At 42.4% G+C, this 24,889-nt stretch overlaps 1 protein-coding gene across 6 annotated transcripts in view; it reads left to right on the top strand.

Moving 5' to 3' along the window:
• The window catches only part of SAP130 (Sin3A associated protein 130), a 260,377-nt gene that overhangs the window by 234,265 nt on the left and 1,223 nt on the right, over nucleotides 1–24,889 (top strand). The window lies entirely within an intron of this gene.

Raw genomic sequence — 24,889 nt, forward strand, 5'->3', positions numbered from 1 at the left:
AATTACTAAGGAGTGGGATAGGCCCGGTGTGCCCTTTTCCCCCCCTCCTGTATTTAGAAAAATGTTTCCAATAGACGCCACCACACGGGACTTATGGCAGACGATCCCTAAGGTGGAGGGAGCGGTTTCGACTCTGGCTAAGCGTACCACTATCCCGGTGGAGGATAGCTGTGCTTTTTCTGATCCAATGGATAAAAAATTAGAAGGTTACCTTAAGAAAATGTTTGTTCAACAAGGTTTTATATTACAACCTCTTGCATGTATTGCGTCTGTCACGGCCGCATCAGCCTTTTGGTCCGAGTCCCTGGAAGAGACTCTTGACTCAATAACTATAGAGGAAATTTCAAACAAGCTTAAAACAATTAAGCTAGCTAATTCATTTGTTTCAGATGCCGTTGTACATTTAACTAAACTTACGGCTAAGAATTCCAGATTCGCCATTCAGGCACGCAGAGCACTGTGGCTAAAATCCTGGTCAGCTGATGTTACTTCTAAATCTAAGTTACTCAACATACCTTTCAAAGGGCAGACCTTATTCGGGCCCGGTTTGAAGGAAATTATCGCTGACATTACAGGAGGTAAAGGCCACGCCCTGCCTCAAGACAGAGCCAAGCCGAAGGCTAGACAGTCTAATTTTCGTTCCTTTCGTAATTTCAAGACAGGAGCAGCATCAACTTCCTCTGCACCAAAACAGGAAGGAGCTGTTGCTCGCTACAGACAAGGCTGGAGACCTAACCAGTCCTGGAACAAGGGCAAGCAGGCCAGAAAACCTGCTGCTGCCCCTAAGACAGCATGAATTGAGGGCCCCCGATCCGGGACCGGATCTAGTGGGGGGCAGACTTTCTCTCTTCGCCCAGGCTTGGGCAAGAAATGTCCAGGATCCCTGGGCGTTAGAGATCATATCTCAGGGATATCTTCTGGACTTCAAATCCTCTCCCCCAAAAGGGAGATTCCATCTGTCAAGGTTGTCAACAAACCAAATAAAGATCTTTTATTAATCGGTGTGATCCATCCGGTTCCGCGGTCGGAACACGGACAGGGGTTTTACTCAAATCTGTTTGTGGTTCCCAAGAAAGAAGGAACCTTCAGACCAATCTTGGATTTAAAGATCCTAAACAAATTCCTAAGAGTTCCATCGTTCAAAATGGAAACTATTCGGACAATCCTACCCATGATCCAAAAGGGTCAGTACATGACCACAGTGGATTTAAAGGATGCTTACCTTCACTTACCGATTCACAGAGATCATTTCCGGTATCTAAGGTTTGCATTCCTAGACAGGCATTACCAGTTTGTAGCTCTTCCATTCGGGTTGGCTACGGCTCCAAGAATCTTCACAAAGGTTCTGGGGGCTCTCCTGGCGGTACTAAGACCGCGAGGAATCTCGGTAGCTCCATACCTAGACGACATTCTGATTCAAGCTTCAAGCTTTCAAACTGCCAAGTCTCATACAGAGTTTGTACTGGCATTTCTAAGATCGCATGGGTGGAAGGTAAACGAAAAGAAGAGTTCTCTCGTTCCACTCACAACAGTTCCCTTCTTGGGGACTCTTATAGATTCTGTAGAAATGAAGATTTACCTGACAGAAGACAGGTTAACAAAACTTCAAAACGCCTGCCGTGTCCTTCATTCCATTCAACACCCGTCAGTGGCTCAATGTATGGAGGTGATCGGCTTAATGGTAGCGGCAATGGACATAGTCCCCTTTGCACGCCTACACCTCAGACCGCTGCAATTGTGCATGCTAAGTCAGTGGAATGGGGATTACTCAGACTTGTCCCCCACTCTGAATCTGGATCAAGAGACCAGAAATTCTCTTCTGTGGTGGCTTTCTCGGCCACATCTGTCCAAGGGGATGCCATTCAGCAGGCCAAATTGGACAATTGTAACAACAGACGCCAGCCTGTTAGGTTGGAGCGCTGTCTGGAATTCCCTGAAGGCTCAGGGATCATGGACTCAGGAGGAGAGTCTCCTGCCAATAAACATTCTGGAATTGAGAGCAGTTCTCAATGCCCTTCTGGCTTGGCCCCAGTTAACAACTTGGGGGTTCATCAGGTTTCAGTCGGACAACATCACGACTGTAGCTTACATCAACCATCAGGGAGGGACAAGAAGCTCCCTAGCTATGATGGAAGTATCAAAGATAATTCGCTGGGCAGAGTCTCACTCTTGCCACCTGTCAGCAATCCACATCCCGGGAGTGGAGAACTGGGAGGCGGATTTCCTAAGTCGTCAGACTTTTCATCCGGGGGAGTGGGAACTTCATCCGGAGGTCTTTGCCCAAATACTTCGACGTTGGGGCAAACCAGAGATAGATCTCATGGCGTCTCGACAGAACGCCAAGCTTCCTTGTTACGGGTCCAGATCCAGGGATCCGGGAGCGGTTCTGATAGATGCTTTGACAGCACCTTGGACCTTCGGGATGGCTTATGTGTTTCCACCCTTCCCGATGCTTCCTCGATTGATTGCCAGAATCAAACAGGAGAGAGCATCAGTGATTCTAATAGCGCCTGCTTGGCCACGCAGGACTTGGTATGCAGATCTAGTGGACATGTCATCCTGTCCACCTTGGTCTCTGCCTCTGAGACAGGACCTTCTGATTCAGGGTCCTTTCAAACATCAAAATCTAATTTCTCTGAAGCTGACTGCCTGGAGATTGAACGCTTGATTTTATCAAAGCGTGGATTCTCTGAGTCAGTAATTGATACCCTGATACAGGCTAGGAAACCTGTTACCAGAAAGATTTATCATAAAATATGGCGTAAATACCTGTATTGGTGCGAATCCAAAGGTTACTCTTGGAGTAAGGTTAGGATTCCTAGGATATTGTCTTTTCTACAAGAGGGTTTAGAAAAGGGTTTATCCGCTAGTTCTTTAAAGGGACAGATCTCAGCTCTGTCCATTTTGTTACACAAACGTCTGTCAGAAGTTCCAGACGTTCAGGCTTTTTGTCAGGCTTTGGCCAGGATTAAGCCTGTGTTTAAAACTGTTGCTCCGCCATGGAGTTTAAACCTTGTTCTTAATGTTTTACAGGGCGTTCCGTTTGAACCCCTTCATTCAGTTGATATAAAATTGTTATCTTGGAAAGTTCTATTCTTAATGGCTATTTCCTCGGCTCGAAGAGTCTCTGAGTTATCAGCCTTACATTGTGATTCTCCTTATCTGATTTTTCACTCGGATAAGGTAGTTCTGCGTACTAAACCTGGGTTCTTACCTAAGGTAGTCACTAACAGGAATATCAATCAGGAGATTGTTGTTCCATCCTTGTGTCCTAATCCTTCCTCAAAGAAGGAACGACTTCTGCACAATCTAGATGTAGTTCGTGCCCTAAAATTTTATTTACAGGCAACTAAAGATTTTCGACAAACATCTTCCCTGTTTGTCATTTACTCTGGTCGGAGGAGAGGTCAAAAAGCTTCGGCTACCTCTCTCTCTTTTTGGCTTCGTAGCATAATACGTTTAGCCTATGAGACTGCTGGACAGCAGCCTCCTGAAAGAATTACAGCTCATTCCACTAGAGCTGTGGCTTCCACTTGGGCCTTTAAGAATGAGGCCTCTGTTGAACAGATTTGCAAGGCTGCAACTTTGTCTTCGCTTCATACTTTTTCCAAATTTTACAAATTTGACACTTTTGCTTCTTCGGAGGCTATTTTTGGGAGAAAGGTTCTTCAGGCAGTGGTTCCTTCTGTATAAAGATCCTGCCTATCCCTCCCGTCATCCGTGTACTTTTGCTTTGGTATTGGTATCCCAGAAGTAATGATGACCCGTGGACTGATCACACTTAACAGGAGAAAACATAATTTATGCTTACCTGATAAATTCCTTTCTCCTGTAGTGTGATCAGTCCACGGCCCGCCCTGTTTTTTATGGCAGGTCTAAATTTTTAAATTATACTCCAGTCACCACTGCACCCTTTAGCTTCTCCTTTCTCGTTGGTTCTTGGTCGAATGACTGGGTGTGACGTAGAGGGGAGGAGCTATATAGCAGCTCTGCTGGGTGATCCTCTTGCACTTCCTGTTGGGGAGGAGTTAATATCCCAGAAGTAATGATGACCCGTGGACTGATCACACTACAGGAGAAAGGAATTTATCAGGTAAGCATAAATTATGTTTTTTTTCTAGTTATGTGTTTAAAGGGATACTAAACCCAATTATTCAGATAGAGCATGCCATTTTAAGCAACTTTCTAATTTACTCCTATTAATGTTTTCTTCATTCTCTTGCTATCTTTGTTTAAAAAGCAGATATGTAAAGCTTAGGAACCGGCCCATTTTTGGTTCAGCACCTGGGTTATCCTTGCTTATTGGTTTGCTAATTGTAGTCACCAATAAGCCAGCACTATCCAGTGTGCTGGACCTAAAATGGACTGGCTTCTAAGCTTTACATTCCTGCTTTTTAAATAAAGATAGCAAGAGAATGAAGAAAAATGATAGTAGGAGTAAATTAGAAAGTTGCTTAAAATTGCATGCTCTATCTGAATCGTGAAAGAAAAAGTTTGGGTTTAGTGTCCCTAATATGTCCATTAAATCTTGAAAGGTCATGATCCATGTATCTTTCAGTCTGTATAGCTCTCTCTGCAGACTTTATTAAGTGGACAGTAAAATCAAAATTCAACTTTCATGATTTAGACAGAGCATGCATTTTCTTTCCGATGACATGGAGAGTACACGACGTCATTCCAATTACTAGTGGGATATTCATCTTCTGGCCAGCAGGAGGAGGCAAAGAGCACCCAGCAAAGCTGTTAAGTGTAACTTCCCTTACCCATAATCCCCAGTCTTTCTCTTTGCCTCTGTCAATAGAGGTTGTGCAAAGTCGGTGTCTGAAGATAATTCGTCCTTTTATGGGTATTTTTCCTTGCAAGCAAGGACTGGGGTCTAGCTGTGTCCACATCAATCTCTTGTGTAAGAGTAGTGGTGGCTTTTAGCAGTTAAAAGACGGCGAGGTAGTTTTTGATTTACTTTTTAACACTTTGCTACCCTTTTACAGAAATCCAGAGTTGGAGACTCTGTTGTTTCTTTTCCTACAGGTCCATGACAGGGTGTGAAGTACCTGCCACACCTAAGGAGCAGCATCTGTCCTGCAGTTGGATCTAAGGTAAGTGCCTTTGCCTTCTAGGTACACAAGGATAGCAGCACTTAAGAGGTTAATCCTCATCACATCCTTTCTTTGGGACTTAATAATTCTTATTAATTAAGGATTTATATTGAGGATATGGCACTTGAGTGTTTTTATATTTGCAAGTATGAGACTTAAATATATGCTTTTACTAGTGGGATGTTTTTTCTGGCCGGTAGGAGCCTCAGGCAACTGATGCAGTTTTCAAACATATATATATATATATATATATATATTTGAATGTAAAATTTGTTTTTGATATTAAACTTTCTTTATTGGGCATTGCTAGTAGGCCTGTTATTCTAAGCTATGGATGCAGAACAAGATCAGTCTATCCCTATGGATAGATGTTCCTCATGTTTAGCATAAACTTTAAAATGTAAAGAAACAATTCTCCCTTCTGAGCCAAATGTCTCTCAGGATGATGCTGTGCGTGACATGCCTCAGCTTTCTCCTCAAATGTCCCAAGCCTTAATTGTCTCCCATACTGTGCCTTCTGTGTCCTCTCAACCTCCTGGGGGGTGAATTTACCTGAGGATTTTGCAGCTCAAATTACTTCGGCCATATCAGCGGCTTTGTCAGCTTTCCCTTCTTCGGGTAAGCGTAAGAGGAAATCTATTCATTTGCCTACTAGTAAGGCTTCTGACCCCTCTAAGTCTGTCCTTTCTATTTTGTCTGATGAGGAAAATACTTCAGTAGCTTCTGAAGGTGAAATCTCAGACTCTGACACTTTAGCAGTAAAATCTTCAGAATCTGAAGAGGTTAATTTTAGATTTAAGCTTGAACACCTCCGGTTACTAGTGAAGGAGGTCCTAGCTACTCTAGACGACTTTGAACCTTTGGTTGTTGTCAACCCCCACAAAGTCTTTTAAGCTGGATAGAGTTTATGATTCTCCATCTTCTGAGGAGATTTTTCCTATTCCTAGGAAGATGTCTGAAATTATAACTCAGGAATGGGATAAACCAGGGGTTCCTTTTTCTCCTTCCCCTGTTTTTAAAAAGATGTTTCCTGTGGCTAACTCTATTCGTGACTCCTGGTGCACTGTGCCTAAAGTAGACAGGGTTATTTCTACTCTTGCTAAGAGAACTACCATTCCTATAGAGCAGTGTTTACCAACTACTGTCCTCAAGTACCCCCAACAGGCCTAGTTTCTTTCATGTAATTGGCAAGAGTCCATGAGCTAGTGACGTATGGGATATACATTCCTACCAGGAGGGGCAAAGTTTCCCAAACCTCAAAATGCCTATAAATACACCCCCCACCACACCCACAATTCAGTTTTACAAACTTTGCCTCCTATGGAGGTGGTGAAGTAAGTTTGTGCTAGATTTCTACGTTGATAAGCGCTTCTCAGCATGCTGAAGCCCGGTTCCTCTCAGAGTGCAGTGAATGACAGAGGGATGTGAAGGGAGTATTACCTATTGAATGCAATGGTCATCCTAACGGGGATCTATTTCATAGGTTCTCTATTATCGGTCGTAGAGATTCATCTCCTACCTCCCTTTTCAGATCGACGATATACTCTTATATACCATTACCTCTGCTGATTCTCGTTTCAGTACTGGTTTGGCTATCTACTTTATGTAGATGAGTGTCTTTTGGTAAGTATGTTTTCTTTTATTTATGACACTCTCAGCTATGGTTTGGCACTTTATATGTAAAGTTCTAAATATATGTTTTATACTTATATTTGCCATGATTCAGGTTAATCAGTATATTTCCTTCTTACAGACTGTCAGTTTCATTTTTTGGAAATGCATATGAATAAAAAAATTTCTTACCTAAAAATTTTTCAAATTGACTTTCTTCTAAATTGCGGGCTGTTAGGTTCGCGGGAGCACAAAATGCTATAATTTATTGCATCATTTTTGGCGCGAGAATTACGTTTGTTGACGTAATGACGTCGTTTCCTTAGTTGGCGCCGAGAGTTTTCACGTAGTTGCGTCATCTATGACGCTCGTGTTTGTTGCAGACGTTTTTGGCGCCAAAAAATATTTTGTCAATTGTGGGCGTCATACTTGGCGCCAAATTTTTGACATCATTTAAGTCATTATTTCTTTTTGCTTCTGGTTTCCAGAGGCTTATTCTGTTTGCATTTTTTCCCATTCCTGAAACTGTCATATAAGGGAATTGATAATTTCTCTTGTTAAGTGTATCCAGTCCACGGATCATCCATTACTTGTGGGATATTCTCCTTCCCAACAGGAAGTTGCAAGAGGATCACCCACAGCAGAGCTGCTATATAGCTCCTCCCCTAACTGTCATATCCAGTCATTCTCTTGCAAGCCTCAACCAAGATGGAGGTCGTAAGAGGAGTGTGGTGTTTTATACTTAGTTTATTCTTCAATCAAAAGTTTGTTATTTTTAAATGGTGCCGGAGTGTACTGTTTATCTCAGGCAGTATTTAGAAGAAGAATCTGCCTGCGTTTTCTATGATCTTAGCAGAAGTAACTAAGATCCATGGCTGTTCTCACATATTCTGAGGAGTGAGGTAACTTCAGAGAGGGAATGGCGTGCAGGTTTTCCTGCAATAAGGTATGTGCAGTTAATATTTTTCTATAGATGGAATTTGCTAGAAAATGCTGCTGATACCGAAGTAATGTAAGTAAAGCCTTAAATGCAGTGATAGCGACTGGTATCAGGCTTATTAATAGAGATACATACTCTTATAAAAATGTAATATAAAACGTTTGCTGGCATGTTTAATCGTTTTTATATGTATATGGTGATAAAACTTATTGGGGCCTAGTTTTTTTCCACATGGCTGGCTTGAATTCTGCCTAGAAACAGTTTCCTTAGGCTTTCCACTGTTGCAATATGAGTGGGAAGGGCCTATTTTAGTGCTTTTCTGTGCAGCTAAAAATACTGACAGAGACATCCAGCTTCTTCCTGCATGTTCCAGGACTTCTCTGGAGGGCTCAAAAGGCTTCAAAGTCGTTTTTGAGGGAGGTAAAAAGCCACAGTAGAGCTGTGGCAGTTGTTGTGACTGTTTGAAAAAAAAAAAAAAAAAAAAAAACGTTTTTGTCTATTATTCAGTTTTGGGTATTAAGGGGTTAATCATCCATTTGCAAGTGGGTGCAATGCTCTGCTAACTTGTTACATACACTGTAAAAATTTCGTTAGTGTAACTGCCTTTTTTCACTGTTATTTCAAATTTTGACAAAATTTGTGTTTCTTAAAGGTGCATTAACGTTTTTTATATTGCTTGTAAACTTGTTTAAAGTGTTTTCCAAGCTTGCTAGTCTCATTGCTAGTCTGTTTAAACATGTCTGACATAGAGGAAACTACTTGTTCATTATGTTTGAAAGCCATGGTGGAGCCCCATAGGAGAATGTGTACTAAATGTATTGATTTCACCTTAAACAGTAAAGATCAGTCTTTAACTATAAAAGAAATATCACCAGAAGATTCTGACGAGGGGGAAGTTATGCCGACTAACTCTCCCCACGTGTCAGACCCTTCACCTCCCGCTCAGGGGATGCACGCTAATATGGCGCCAATTACATCAGGGACGCCCATAGGGATTACCTTGCAGGACATGGCTGCAATCATGAATAATACCCTGTCAGAGGTATTATTCAGGTTGCCTGAATTAAGAGGCAAGCGCGATTGCTCTGGGGTTAGGAGGAATACAGAGCGCGCAGATGTTGTAAGGGCCATGTCTGATACTGCGTCACAATATGCAGATCATGAGGACGGAGAGCTTCAGTTAGTGGGTGACATCTCTGATTCGGGGAAACCTGATTCAGAGATTTCTAATTTTAAATTTAAGCTTGAGAACCTCCGTGTGTTGCTTGGGGAGGTATTAGCTGCTCTGAATGACTGTAACACAGTTGCAGTACCAGAGAAATTGTGTAGGCTGGATAAATACTATGCGGTACCGGTGTGTACTGATGTTTTTCCTATACCTAAAAGGCTTACAGAAATTATTAGCAAGGAGTGGGATAGACCGGGTGTGCCTTTTTCCCCACCACCTATATTTAGAAAAATGTTTCCAATAGACGCCACTACACGGGACTTATGGCAGACGGTCCCTAAGGTGGAGGTAGCAGTTTCTACTTTAGCAAAGTGTACCACTATCCCGGTTGAGGACAGTTGTGCTTTTTCAGATCCAATGGATAAAAAATTGGAGGGTTACCTTAAGAAAATGTTTATTCAACAAGGTTTTATTTTACAGCCCCTTGCATGCATTGCGCCTGTCACGGCCGCGGCGGCATTCTGGTTTGAGGCCCTGGAAAAGGCCATCCATACAGCTCCATTGACTGAAATTATTGACAAGCTTAGAACACTTAAGCTAGCTAACTCATTTGTTTCTGATGCCATTGTTCATTTGACTAAACTAACGGCTAAGAATTCCGGATTCGCCATCCAGGCGCGTAGGGCGCTATGGCTTAAATCCTGGTCAGCTGACATGACTTCAAAGTCTAAATTACTCAACATTCCTTTCAAGGGGCAGACCTTATTCGGGCCTGGTTTGAAGGAAATTATTGCTGACATTACTGGAGGTAAGGGTCACACCCTTCCTCAGGACAGGGCCAAAGCAAAGGCCAAACAGTCTAATTTTCGTGCCTTTTTTTCGAAATTTCAAGGCAGGTGCAGCATCAACTTCCTCCGCTTCAAAACAAGAGGGAACTTTTGCTCAATCTAAGCAGGCCTGGAAACCTAACCAGTCCTGGAACAAAGGCAAGCAGGCCAGAAAGCCTGCTGCTGCCTCTAAGACAGCATGAAGGAACGGCCCCCTATCCGGTGACGGATCTAGTAGGGGGCAGACTTTCTCTCTTCGCCCAGGCATGGGCAAGAGATGTTCAGGATCCCTGGGCGTTGGAGATCATATCTCAGGGATGTCTTCTGGACTTCAAAGCTTCCCCTCCACAAGGGAGATTTCATCTTTCAAGGCTATCTGCAAATCAGATAAAGAAAGAGGCATTCCTACGCTGTGTGCAAGACCTCCTAGTTATGGGAGTGATCCATCCAGTTCCGCGGACGGAACAAGGACAGGGTTTTTAGTCGAATCTGTTTGTGGTTCCCAAAAAAGAGGGAACCTTCAGACCAATTTTGGATCTAAAGATCTTAAACAAATTCCTCAGAGTTCCATCTTTCAAAATGGAAACTATTCGGACCATCCTACCCATGATCCAAGAAGGTCAGTACATGACCACAGTGGACTTAAAGGATGCCTACCTTCACATACCGATTCACAAGGATCATCATCGGTTTCTAAGGTTTGCCTTTCTAGACAGGCATTACCAATTTGTAGCTCTTCCCTTCGGGTTGGCTACAGCCCCGAGAATCTTTACAAAGGTTCTGGGCTCACTTCTGGCAGTTCTAAGACCGCGAGGCATAGCGGTGGCTCCGTATCTAGACGACATCCTGATACAGGCGTCAAGCTTTCAAGTTGCCAAGTCTCGTACAGAGATATAGTTCTGGCATTTCTGAGGTCGCATGGGTGGAAAGTGAACGAGGAAAAGAGTTCTCTATCCCCACTCACAAGAGTCTCCTTCTTAGGGACTCTTATAGATTCTGTAGAAATGAAAATTTACCTAACGGAGTCCAGGTTATCAACACTTCTAAATGCTTGCCGTGTTCTTACTCCATTCCGCGCCCTTCGGTAGCTCAGTGTATGGAGGTAATCGGCTTAATGGTAGCGGCAATGGACATAGTGCCATTTGCGCGCCTTCATCTCAGACCGCTGCAATTATGCATGCTCAGTCAGTGGAATGGGGATTACACAGATTTGTCCCCTCTGCTAAATCTGGATCAAGAGACCAGAGATTCTCTTCTCTGGTGGTTGTCTCGGGTACACCTGTCCCAGGGTATGACCTTTCGCAGGCCAGTTTGGACAATTGTAACAACAGATGCCAGCCTTCTAGGTTGGGGTGCAGTCTGGAATTCCCTGAAGGCACAGGGATCGTGGACTCAGGAGGACAAACGCCTTCCAATAAATATTCTGGAGTTAAGAGCGATATTCAATGCTCTTCTGGCTTGGCCTCAGTTAGCAACACTGAGGTTCATCAGATTTCAGTCGGACAACATCACGACTGTGGCTTACATCAACCATCAAGGGGGAACCAGGAGTTCCCTAGCGATGTTAGAAGTCTCAAAAATAATTCGCTGGGCAGAGTACCACTCTTGCCACCTGTCAGCAATCCATATCCCAGGCGTGGAGAACTGGGAGGCGGATTTTCTAAGTCGTCAGACTTTCCATCCGGGGGAGTGAGAACTCCATCCGGAGGTGTTTGCTCAGTTGATTCATCGTTGGGGCAAACCAGAGTTGGATCTCATGGCGTCTCGCCAGAACACCAAGCTTCCTTGTTACGGATCCAGGTCCAGGGACCCAGAAGCGACGCTGATAGATGCTCTAGCAGCGCCTTGGTTCTTCAACCTGGCTTATGTGTTTCCACCGTTTCCTCTGCTCCCTCGACTGATTGCCAAAATCAAACAGGAGAGAGCATCGGTGATTCTGATAGCACCTGCGTGGCCACGCAGGACTTGGTATGCAGACCTAGTGGACATGTCATCCTTTCCACCATGGACTCTGCCTCTAAGACAGGACCTTCTGATACAAGGTCCTTTCATTCATCCAAATCTAATTTCTCTGAGACTGACTGCATGGAGATTGAACGCTTGATTCTATCAAAGCGTGGCTTCTCCGAGTCAGTCATTGATACTTTAATACAGGCACGAAAGCCTGTTACCAGGAAAATCTACCACAAGATATGGAGTAAATATCTTTATTGGTGTGAATCCAAGAATTACTCATGGAGTAAGGTTAGGATTCCTAGAATATTGTCTTTTCTCCAAGAGGGCTTGGACAAAGGATTATCAGCTTGTTCCTTAAAGGGACAGATTTCTGCTCTGTCTATTCTTTTGCACAAGCGTCTGGCAGAGGTTCCAGACGTCCAGGCATTTTGCCAGGCTTTGGTTAGAATTAAGCCTGTGTTTAAACCTGTTGCTCCCCCGTGGAGCTTAAACTTGGTTCTTAAGGTTCTTCAAGGAGTTCCGTTTGAACCCCTTCATTCCATTGATATTAAACTTTTATCTTGGAAAGTTCTGTTTTTGATGGCTATTTCCTCGGCTCGGAGAGTCTCTGAGCTATCTGCCTTACAATGTGATTCTCCTTATCTGATTTTTCATGCAGATAAGGTAGTTCTGCGTACCAAACCTGGGTTTTTAACTAAGGTGGTTTCTAACAAGAATATCAATCAAGAGATTGTTGTTCCATCGTTGTGCCCTAATCCTTCTTCAAAGAAGGAACGTCTTTTATATAATCTGGACGTAGTCCGTGCCTTGAAGTTTTACTTACAAGCTACTAAAGATTTTCGTCAAACATCTTCCCTGTTTGTCGTCTACTCTGGACAGAGGAGAGGTCAAAAAGCTTCGGCAACCTCTCTTTCCTTTTGGCTTCGGAGCGTAATACGCCTAGCCTATGAGACTGCTGGACAGCAGCCCCCTGAAAGGATTACAGCTCATTCTACTAGAGCTGTGGCTTCCACCTGGGCCTTCAAAAATGAGGCCCTCTGTTGAACAGATTTGCAAGGCTGCGACTTGGTCTTCGCTTCACACTTTTTCAAAATTTTACAAATTTGATACTTTTGCTTCTTCAGAGGCTGTGTTTGGGAGAAAGGTTCTTCAAGCAGTGGTTCCTTCCGCTTAATCCTGCCTTGTCCCTCCCATCATCCGTGTACTTTAGCTTTGGTATTGGTATCCCATAAGTAATGGATGATCCGTGGACTGGATACACTTAACAAGAGAAAACATAATTTATGCTTACCTGATAAATTTATTTCTCTTGTAGTGTATCCAGTCCACGGCCCGCCCTGTCCTTTTAAGACAGGTCTAAATTTTAATTAAACTACAGTCACCACTGCACCCTATGGTTTCTCCTTTCTCTGTTTATTTTCGGTCGAATGACTGGATATGACAGTTAGGGGAGGAGCTATATAGCAGCTCTGCTGTGGGTGATCCTCTTGCAACTTCCTGTTGGGAAGGAGAATATCCCACAAGTAATGGATGATCCGTGGACTGGATACACTACAAGAGAAATAAATTTATCAGGTAAGCATAAATTATGTTTTTGCTTTCTATGTTGTTTTTTCTATTACATATTGCAAGATGTCTCAATCTGACCCTGTCTCAGAATCTACTTCTGGAATGCTGCTGCCTGATGTCGGTTCTACCAAATCTAAGTGCATTTGTTGTAAACTTGTGGTAACTGTTCCTCCGGCTGTAGTTTGTGTTAGTTGTCATGATAAACTTTCAAAAGCAGACAATATTTCCATTAGTAGTAGTCCATTACCTGTTGTTGTTCCTTCAACATCTAATGTTCAGGATATTCCTGTTAATGTGAGAGAATTTGTTTCTAATTCTATTCAGAAGGCCCTGTCTGTTATACTACCTTCTAATAAACGTAAAAGGTCTTTTAAAACTTCCTTGGAACTATCAACCTATCTGGTTCAGAAGATTCTGCCTCCGATATTGACACTGACAAATCTTCATATTTATTTAAAATGGAGTATATTCGTTCTTTATTAAAAGAGGTGTTGATTGCATTAGATATGGAGGAGTCTAGTCCTCTTGATATTAAAACCAGTAAACGTTAAAATTCGTTTTTTAAACCTCATGTAGTTATTCCAGCGGTTTTTCCAGTTCCTGATGCTATTTCAGATGTAATTTCTAGGGAATGGAATAGTCTGGGTACTTCATTTACTCCTTCTTTAAGGTTTAAGAGACTGTACCCTTTGCCGACTGATAGATTGGAGTTTTGGGAAAAGATCCCCAAAGTTGATGGGGCTATCTCTACTCTTGCTAAGCTTACTACTATTCCTACGCAGATAGTACTTCGTTTAAAGATCCTTTAGATAGGAAGCTTGAATCTTATCCAAGGAAGGCTTATTTATGTTCAGGTCATCTTCTTAGGCCTGCTATTTCTTTGGCTGATGTTGCTGCGGCTTCAACCTTTTGGTTGGAAACTTTAGCGCAACAAGTACCAGATCCTAATGTTTATAGCATTGTTAAGCTAATTCAACATGCTAATAATTTCATTTGTGATGCCATTTTTTATATCATTAGAATTGATGCCAGGTATATGTCTTTAGCTATTTTAGCTAGAAGAGCTTTATGGCTTAAATCTTGGAATGCGATATGACTTCTAAGTCAACGTTGCTATCTCTTTGCAAAGTAATACATTGTTTGGTTCTCAGTTGGATTCTATAATTTCAACTGTCACTGTGGGGAAGGGAGCCTTTTTGCCTCAGGATAAAAAATCTAAGGGTAAATTTAGGGCTGCTAACCGGTTTCCTTCCTTTCGTCAGAATAAGGAACAGAAACCTGACCCTTCCTCTAAAGGAACGGTTTCCAATTGGAAGCCTTCTCCAGTCTGGAATAAATCCAAGTCTTTTAGAAAATCAAAACCAGCCCCCAAGTCCGCATGAAGGTGCGGCCCTCATTCCAGCGCAGCTGGTAGGGGGCAGACTACGATTTTTCGAAGATGTTTGGATCAATTCAATCCAAAATCATTGGATTCAGAACATTGTTTCTCAAGGGTACAGAATAGGTTTCAAGGTAAGACCGCCTGTGAGAAGTTTCTTTCTCCAACATTGGTGTGTCCGGTCCACGGCGTCATCCATAACTTGTGGGAATATTCTCCTCCCCAACAGGAAATGGCAAAGAGCACAGCAAAAGCTGTCCATATAGTCCCTCCCAGGCTCCGCCCCCCCAGTCATTCTCTTTGCCGCTCTGAACAAGTAGCATCTCCACGGAGATGGTGAAGAGTATGTGGTGTTTAGTTGTAGTTTTTATTCTACTATCAAGAGTTTGTTATTTTAAAATAGTGCTGGTATGTACTATTTACTCTGAAACAGAAAGAGATGAAGAGTTCTGTTTATGAGAGGAGTATGATTTTAGCAGCAGTAACTAAAATCGATTGCTGTTCCCACACAGGACTGTTGAGCTGAGAGAACTTCAGTTGGGGGGAACAGTTTGCAGACTTTTCTGCTTAAGGTATGACTAGCCATTTTTCTAACAAGACTGGGTAATGCTGGAAGGCTGTCATTTTTCCCCTCATGGGGATCGGTAAGCCATTTTCTTAGTCTCAAACAGAATAAAGGGCTTAATATGGGCTATAAACTGGTAGACACTTTTATGGGCTAAATCGATTGCTTTATTTGGGTATTTTATACAGTTTGAAGTTGATTTTCACACTTTTATAACTTTGGGGAACGTTTTTTACGTTAGGCACTTGTTTAGACACCTTCCCAGTCAGGAAGGGCCTTTCTCTGTAGTAGGCAGAGCCTCATTTTCGCGCCATTACTGCGCAGTTACTTTTGAGATCAGTACATGCAGCTGCATGTGTGTGGGTCTGGAATTCATTGAAAAGGTTCCTAGAAGGCTTCATTTGGTATCGTATACTCCCCTGGGTTTGGTGAAGTCGCAGCAAAGGCTGGGGCTGGGACTGTAAGGGGGTTAAAATTGTAAAAGGCTCCAGTTTCCACATTTTAAGGGTTAACAGCCTGAAATTTGGGGTGCAATGCTTTGAATGCTTTAAGACACTGTGGTGAAAATTTGGTTAAGATTGAATAATTCCTTCATAGTTTTTCACATATTGCTATTTCTTCTGCTAGAAGAGTTTCTGAATTATCTGCTCTGCAGTGTAATCCGCCCTATCTGGTGTTCCATTCAGATAAGGTTGTTTTGCGTACTAAACCTGGTTTCCTTCCAAAAGTTGTTTCCAACAAGCATATTAACCAGGAAATAGTTGTGCCTTCTTTGTGCCCGAATCCAGTTTCAAAGAAGGAACGTTTGTTACACAATTTAGATGTAGTCCGTGCTTTAAAGTTCTATTTAGAAGCAACAAAGGATTTCAGACAAACGTCTTCTCTGTTTGTTGTTTATTCTGGCAAGAGGAGAGGTCAAAAAGCTACTGCTACCTCTCTTTCCTTTTGGCTGAAAAGCATCATCCGATTGGCTTACGAGACTGCCGGAAGGCAGCCTCCCGAGCGAATCACAGCTCACTCTACTAGGGCTGTGGCTTCCACTTGGGCCTTCAAGAACGAGGCTTCTGTTGATCAGATATGTAAGGCAGCGACTTGGTCTTCTCTGCACACTTTTGCCAAATTCTACAAATTTGATACTTTTGCTTCTTCGGAGGCTATTTTTGGGAGAAAGGTTTTGCAAGCCGTGGTGCCTTCTGTTTAGGTAACCTGATTTGCTCCCTCCCTTCATCCGTGTCCTAAAGCTTTGGTATTGGTTCCCACAAGTTATGGATGACGCCGTGGACCGGACACACCAATGTTGGAGAAAACAGAATTTATGCTTACCTGATAAATTACTTTCTCCAACGGTGTGTCCGGTCCACGGCCCGCCCTGGTTTTTTAATCAGGTTTGATAAATTTCTTTCTTTAACTACAGTCACCACGGCACCCTATAGTTTCTCCTTTTTTTCTCCTGTCCGTCGGTCGAATGACTGGGGGGGCGGAGCCTGGGAGGGACTATATGGACAGCTTTTGCTGTGCTCTTTGCCATTTCCTGTTGGGGAGGAGAATATTCCCACAAGTTATGGATGACGCCGTGGACCGGACACACTGTTGGAGAAAGTAATTTATCAGGTAAGCATAAATTCTGTTTTCTCTAACGCATTCCAGTGAACCCAGTAAAGGCTCAGGCTTTCCTGAAGTGTGTTTCAGACCTGGAGTCATCTGGGGTAATTGTGCCAGTTCCATATCTGGAACTGGGTCTGGGGTTTTATTCAAATCTGTTCATTGTTCCAAAGAAAGAGAATTCTTTCAGACCAGTTCTGGATCTAAAAATTTTGAATCGTTATGTAAGAATACCAACATTCAAAATGGTGACTATAAGGACTATTCTGCCTTTTGTTCAGCAAGGGCATTATATTTCCACAATAGACTTACAGGATGCTTATCTTCATATTCCGATTCATCCAGATCACTATCAGTTCCTGAGATTCTCTTTTCTAGACAAGCATTACCAATTTGTTGCTCTTCCTTTTGGCCTAGCAACAGCTCCAAGGATCTTTTCAAAGGTTCTCGGTGCCCTTCTCTCTGTAATCAGAGAGCGGGGTATTGCGGTGTTTCCTTATTTGGACGATATCTTGGTACTTGCTCAGTTTGGCGCCTCTGTTTTTTATTCTTTTCTAGATTATACAAAGATATCACAATTAATATCCTTAAATCCCAATATTCGACTATCTCTGACTTGGTGGTTAGATCACCACCGTTTGGTTCAGGGGGCCTCTTTTCTTCGTCCAACCTGGACTGTGATTTCAACAGATGCGAGTCTTTCTTGTTGGGGAGCTGTCTGGGGATCTCTGACAGCGCAGGGGGTATTGGAAATCTCAAGAGGCGAGATTACCAATCAATATTTTGGAACTTCGTGCGATTCTTAGAGCTCTTCAGTTCTGGCCTCTTCTGAAGAGAGAACCATTTATTTGTTTTCATACAGACAATGTCACAACCGTGGCGTATGTCAATCATCAAGGTGGGACTCACAGTCCTCAAGCTATGAAAGAAGTATCTCGGATACTTGCATAGGCGGAATCCAACTCCTGTCTAATCTCTGCGGTCCATATCCCAGGTATAGACAATTGGGAAGCGGATTATCTCAGTCGCCAGACTTTACATCCGGGAGAATGGTCTCTTCACCCAGATGTGTTTCTTCAGATTGTTCAGATGTGGGGGCTTCCAGAAATAGATCTGATGGCGTCTCATCTAAACAGGAAACTTCCCAGGTATCTGTCCAGGTCCAGGGATCCTCAGGCGGAAGTAGTGGATGCGTTGTCACTTCCTTGGAACTATCAACCTGCTTATATCTTTCTGCCTCTAGTTCTTCTTCCAAGAGTGATTTCCAAAATCATAATGGAGCGTTCATTTGTACTGCTGGTGGCTCCAGCATGGCCACACAGGTTTTGGTATGTGGATCTTGTTCGGATGTCCAGTTGCCAACCTTGGCCACTTCCGTTAAGGCCAGACCTTCTATCTCAAGGTCCATTTTTCCATCAGGATCTCAAATCATTAAATTTGAAGGTATGGAGATTGAACGCTTAGTGCTTAGTCATAGAGGTTTCTCTGACTCAGTGATTAATACTATGTTGCAGGCTCGCAAATCTGTGTCTAGAAAGATTTACTACCGAATTTGGAAGACTTACATTTCATGGTGTTCTTCTCATAAATTCTCTTGGCATTCTTTTAGAATTCCTAGAATTTTACAGTTTCTTCAGGATGGTTTGGATAAGGGTTTGTCTGCAAGTTCCTTGAAAGGACAAATCTCTGCTCTTTCTGTTCTGTTTCACAGAAAGATTGCTAATCTTCCTGACATTCGTTGTTTTGTACAGGCTTTGGTTCGTATCAAGCCTGTCATTAAGTCAATTTCTCCTCCTTGGAGTCTTAATTTGGTTTTGAGAGATTTACAGGCTCCTCCGTTTGAGCCTATGCATTCTCTGGACATTAAATTACTTTCTTGGAAAGTATTGTTTCTTTTGGCCATCTCTTCTGCTAGAAGAGTTTCTGAATTATCTGCTCTTTCTTGTGAATCTCCTTTTCTGATTTTTCATCAGGATAAGGCGGTTTTGCGGACTTCATTTAAGTTTTTACCTAAAGTTGTGTATTCCAACAACATTAGTAGAGAAATTGTTGTCCCTTCGTTGTGTCCTAATCCTAAGAATTCTTTGGAAAGATCTTTACATTCTTTGGATGTGGTAAGAGCTTTAAAATATTATGTTGAAGCTACTAAAGATTTCAGAAAGACATCTAGTCTATTTGTTATCTTTTCTGGTTCTAGGAAAGGTCAGAAGGCTTCTGCCATTTCTTTGACTTCTTGGTTAAAGCTTTTGATTCATCATGCTTATTTGGAGTCAGGTAAATCCCCGCCTCAGAGGATTACGGCTCATTCTACTAGGTCAGTTTCTACTTCCTGGGCTTTTAAGAATGAAGCTTCTGTTAATCAGATTTGCAAAGCAGCAGCTTGGTCTTGCATACTTTTACTAAATTCTACCATTTTGATGTTTTCTCTTCTTCAGAAGCAGTTTTTGGTAAAAAAGTTCTTCAGGCAGCTGTTTCAGTTTGATTCTTCTGCTTATAATTTCAGTTTTTTTCATTATAAAGATTAAAACTTTTTGATTTGGGTTGTGGATTCTTTTTTCAGCAGAATTGGCTGTCTTTATTTTTATCCCTCCCTCTCTAGTGACTCTTGCGTGTAGTTCCACATCTTGGGTATTTGCTATCCCATACGTCACTTGCTCATGGACTCTTGTCAATTACATGAAAGAAAACATAATTTATGTAAGAACTTACCTGATAAATTCATTTCTTTCATATTGGCAAGAGTCCATGAGGCCCACCCTTTTGTGGTGGTTATGATTTTGTTGTATAAAGCACAATTATTCCAATTCTTTGTTGATGCCTTCGCTCCTTTCTTATCACCCCACTTCTTGGCTATTCGTTAAACTGAATTGTGGGTGTGGTGAGGGGTGTATTTATAGGCATGTTGAGGTTTGGGAAACTTTGCCCCTCCAGGTAGGAATGTATATCCCATACGTCACTAGCTCATGGACTCTTGCCAATATGAAAGAAATGAATTTATCAGGTAAGTTCTTACATAAATTATGTTTTTCATTGTAGCTGAACCAGTGCACAGGTGAAGTAATCAGCTGATCAGTAACCAACCTGCTCTCATCCATCAGCTGATTATCTCACCTGAGCTCTAGTTCAGCTATAATGAAAACCTGGACTGTTGGGGGTACTTGAGGACCGCGGTTGGGAAACACTGCTAAAGATGTTAGTTGCTCTTTTAAAGATCCAATGGATAAGAAGCTAGAGGCTTACTTAAAGAGCCATTAAACACCAAAAAATATTTTCTTGATTCAGAGAATACAATTTTTAAAAAGTTTCCAATTTACTTCTATTATCAAATTTATTTAATTCTCATGTTATTCTTTGTTGAAGAGATACCTAGGTAGGTAGCGTAAACATGCTTGAAGTCCTACATGACAGGAAATAGTGCTGCCATCTAGTGCTCCTGCTAATGTATAACATTGTTGCAAAACTGCTGCTATATAGTGCTGCAGACATGTGCACACTCTTGAGGTTACATTTCTGCTTTTCAAATAAGGATAACAAGAAAACGAAGAAAATATGATAATAAAAGTAAATTAGAAAGTTGTTTAAACTTTGATGTTCTTTCTAAATCATGAAATAAAAACTTTGGGTTTTATGTCCCTTTAAAAAAGATGTATATCCATCAAGGATTACAGTGACAACCTATAGCAAGTATTGCCGCGGTTGTGGGAGCATCTTCCTATTGGTGCGATGCCTTGTCTGATCTTATTTCAGAGGAAACTACGATAGAGGAGATCCAAGATAGGATCAAAGCTCTCAAACTGGCTAATACTTTTATCTGTGATGCCAACATGCAGATAATTAGACTGGGAGCTAAGATGTCTAGCTTCACTGTGCTAGGCCGCAGAGCTCTGTGGTTAAAATCTTGGTCGTCTGATGTTTCTTCTAAGGCCAAGCTTTTGGCTTTACCTTATAAGGGCAAGACTCTGTTTCGACCTGGTCTAGCGGAAATCATTTCTGAGATTACGGGGGGAAAGGGATCTTTCCTTCCTCAAGACAAGAAAAATAGACCTAGGGGTCGACAGACTTCTAATTTCTGTTCCTTTCGCAACTTTAAGGGACAGAAGTCTTCACTGTCCTCTTCTAAACCTGATCAACTCAGGTCCACTTGGAAGTCCAGTCAGCCGTGGAATAAGGGAAATCAAAACAAGAAGCCTTCCGCTGATTCTAAATCAGCATGAAGGATCTGCCCCGGTCCGACCTTGGACTAGGTGGGGGGGGCAGGCTTTTTCTCTTTTGACAGGCTTGGATACGCAATGTCCCAGATTCATGGGCTGTGGACATAGTATCTCAGGGTTATGGGATAGGATTCAAATATTGCCCTCCAAGGGACAGATTTCTCCTATCAAAATTATCGTCAAACCAGGTAAAGGAGGCCTTCTTAAATTGTGTAAAATACCTATCCTCTCTGGGTGTTATTGTACCAGTCCCTCCAAGGGAACAAGGTCTAGGATTCTATTCAAATCTATTTGTGGTTCCCAAAAAGGAATGAACTTTTTGTCCCATTTTAGATCTCAAGTGTATCAACAAATTCCTCAGAGTTCCGTCCTTCAAGATGGAAACTATTCGTTCCAGGAAGGTCAGTTCATGATGACCATAGACCTGAAGGATGCATATCTACATGTTCAAAAAGGAAAACAATATACAGAGGTGCAAGATGGAAAAAAACACACAATATTCTGTACAAATGAACTAAGAACTGGTACTCTCCTTTAGGTCAGACCGCAGCCTTCTTGCAGTCTCTCCCTTGTGACTGTGTATAGATAGATAGTAGTAGTAGATGGCGCTCGTCTATTGAATGATTTTCTCTAGTAAGTTAAGAGAAAAAAGGCTTGATGCATATATTGAAGCCAATTAATATGGGTGCAGTATACTCACTCCATAAGATGAATCTTTACAGCTGATAGGGAACGTAGCGTCAGATTGCAAGAGTCCACAGGTTCCTGGAGTCAAATACTGAATTTTCAGGTTTATCCAAAAGTGGACTGCCAATGTCAAGGCAAACTATGCTCTAATATATTTCAAAATGTGATGCCTTTAAAATCAGTAATAAATTGCACCTGGCTGTGTAAATTGCACAGCCAGGTGCAATTTATTACTGATTTTAAAGGCATCACATTTTGAAATATATTAGAGCATAGTTTGCCTTGACATTGGCAGTCCACTTTTGGATAAACCTGAAAATTCAGTATTTGACTCCAGGAACCTGTGGACTCTTGCCATCTGATGCTACCTTCCCTTTCAGCTGTAAAGATTCATCTTATGGAGTGAGTATACTGCACCCATATTAATTGGCTTCAATATATGCATCAAGCCTTTTTTCTCTTCACTTACTAGAGAAAATCATTCAATAGACCAGCGCCATCTACTACTACTATATATCTACATGTTCCCATTTACAGGGATCATCATCAGTTTCTCAGATTTGCTTTTCAGGACAAGCATTTCCAGTTTGTTGCCCTTCTATTTGGTCTGGCCATGGCTCCCTGAATATTCACAAAGGTTCTGGGAGCGCTATTGGCCTTATCTAGACGAGATTCTGGTTCATGCGTCATCTTTTCAACTAGCACAATCTCATACAGAGATGTTGTCTTTTCTACGTTCCCACAGGTGGAAGGTGAATTTGGAAAAGAGTTCTCTAATTCAATCTACAACAGTGTGTTTCCTAGGGACAATAATAGATTCCATGAAGATTTTCCTGACGGAGGTCAAAAAATCCAAACTTCTTGCTGTCTGCCTTTCGTCCATCAGTGGTTCAATGCATGGAGGTGATTGGTCTGATGGTGGCATCCATGGACATCATCCCTTTTGCTTGGTTCCATCTGCGACCACTGCAGCTTTGCATGCTCCGTCAATGGAACAGAGACCATTCAGATTTGTCACAGAGGATAAATCTGGACCCCCTAACAATAGGCACTCCCTCGTGGTGGATGTCTCGGGAACATCTGTCTCAGGGCACTTGCTTCCTGAGACCTTCCTGGGAGATTGTGACTACGGACGCCAGCCTGTCAGGCTGGGGGGCTATTTGGGGTTCTCTGAAGGCTCAGGGCTTGTGGTCTCGGGAAGAGTCCTCTCTTCCAATACACATCTTGGAGATAAGAGCTATCTTCAATGCGCTATCGATGTGGCCTCAACTGTCTTTAGTCCAGTTTATCAAATTCCAGTCGGGTAACATCGCCTCGGTGGCTTACATCAACCACCAGGAAGGGACTCTAAGTTCCTTCGCCATGAAGAAGGTGACTCGCATTCTGCAGTGGGCAGAAGCTCACGATTGCCTTCTATCTGCCATCCATATTCCATGTGTGGACAACTGGGAGGTGGACTTTCTGAGCAGACAGACTTTTCATCCCGGGGAGTGGGCTCTCTATCCGTAAGTGTTCTCTCAGATAACCCTCAGATGGGGGGTTCCAGAGTTGAATCTTATGGCGTCCTGCCAAAACGCCAAGGTTTCGAAAGTATGTTTCAAGGTCAAGAGATCCTCAGGCCGTTCTGATAGATGCTCTAGCGGTTCCTTGGATGTTCTCTCTGGCATCTGTTTCGTCCGTTTGCTCTCCTTTCATGAGGTATTGCTTGTATCAAACAGGAGAGAGCATCAGTGATTTTAATAGCTCCTGCATGGCCTCGCAGTATCTGGTTTGCAGATCTGGTACGGATGTCGTCTCTTCCTCCTTGGAGGTTACCTCTGAGAAAGGACCTTCTAGTTCAGGGTCCTTTCCTCCATCCAAACTTAGATTCTCTGAAGCTGACTGCCTAGACGTGGTTTTTCTGAAGCGGTCATTGAAACTATGCTTCAAACTCGCAAACCGGTTACTCACAAGATTTACCATAAGATATGGCATAAATATCTTTATTGATTCGAATATAAGGGGTGAGGATTCCCTGGATTTTGTCTTTTCTTCAGGATGGCCTGGAGAAGGGTTTGTCTGTCAGTACTCTAAAGCGTCAGATTTTTGCGTTATCTATCCTTTTACACAAACGTCTGGCAGACTTACCAGATATTCAAGCTTTTGTTCAGGCTCTGGTTAGAATCAGTTGCTCCCCCGTGGAGCCTTATCCTAGTTCTTAAAGTTTTGCAACAGGCTCTGCTTGAGCCGATGCATGCTGTTGATATAAAGTTATCTTAAAAGGTTTTGTTTCTCATTGCTATTTCTTCCGCTTGCAGAGTCTCTAAACTTTTAGCTCTGCAGTGTGATTCCCTGTTTCTTATTTTTCATGCAGATAAGGTGGTCCTTCGTACTGAGTTGGGGTTTCTCCCTAAGGTGGTGTCTGATCGAAACATTAATCAGGAAATTGTTGTTCCTTCCTTTTGTCCTAATCCTCCTCATAAGGGACTGTCTTTTGCATAACTTAGATGTTGTGCAGGCTCTAAAATTTTACTTGCAAGCTACTAAAGATTTTCGGCAATCTTCTGCCCTATTTGTTGTTTTCTCTTGAAAGTGTAAGGGTCAGAAGGCCACTACTACTACTACTACTACTACTACTACTGTCTCTTTGGTTGAGAAGTTTTATTTGTTTAGCTTATGAGACTGCTGGTCAGCAGCTACCTGAGAGAATTAAGTCTCATTCCACTACAGCGGTCTCCTCATCTTGGGCTTTTAAAAATGAAGCTTCTGTGTTACAGATTTGCAAGGCGGCTACATGGTCCTCTCTGCATACTTTTTCCAAATTCTACAAATTTGATACTTTTGCCTCGGCTGAGGCTTCTTTTGGGAAGCAGGTTCTTCAAGCGGTGGTGCCTTCTGTTTAGGTCCTCCTGCCTTTTTCTACCTTCCTGTTCAATACATGTCCTCTAGCTTGGGTATGGGTTCCCACTACTTTTTGGAAAGATGTTGTGCACTCTCCATGTCATAGGAAAGAAAAGAAAATTTAAGCTTACCTGATAAATTTCTTTCTTTCCGGGCATGGAGAGTCCACGACCCCGCCCTCTTCTTAATTACAATTCGGCAGGTTTTTTGTCTAAACCTCAGGCACCTTTTTCCCTCTTGTGTTTCTTCTTTTTCCATTTTCCTTTGGCTGAATGACTGGGGATTATGGGTAAGGGAAGTTACACTTAACAGCTTTGCTGGGGTGCTCTTTGCCTCCTCCTGCTGGCCAGGAGTTGAATATCCCACTAGTAATTGGAATGACGTTGTGGACTCTCCATG

The sequence above is a fragment of the Bombina bombina genome, chromosome 4 (assembly GCF_027579735.1).
Source record: "Bombina bombina isolate aBomBom1 chromosome 4, aBomBom1.pri, whole genome shotgun sequence".
Taxonomy (NCBI): Eukaryota; Metazoa; Chordata; class Amphibia; order Anura; family Bombinatoridae; genus Bombina; species Bombina bombina.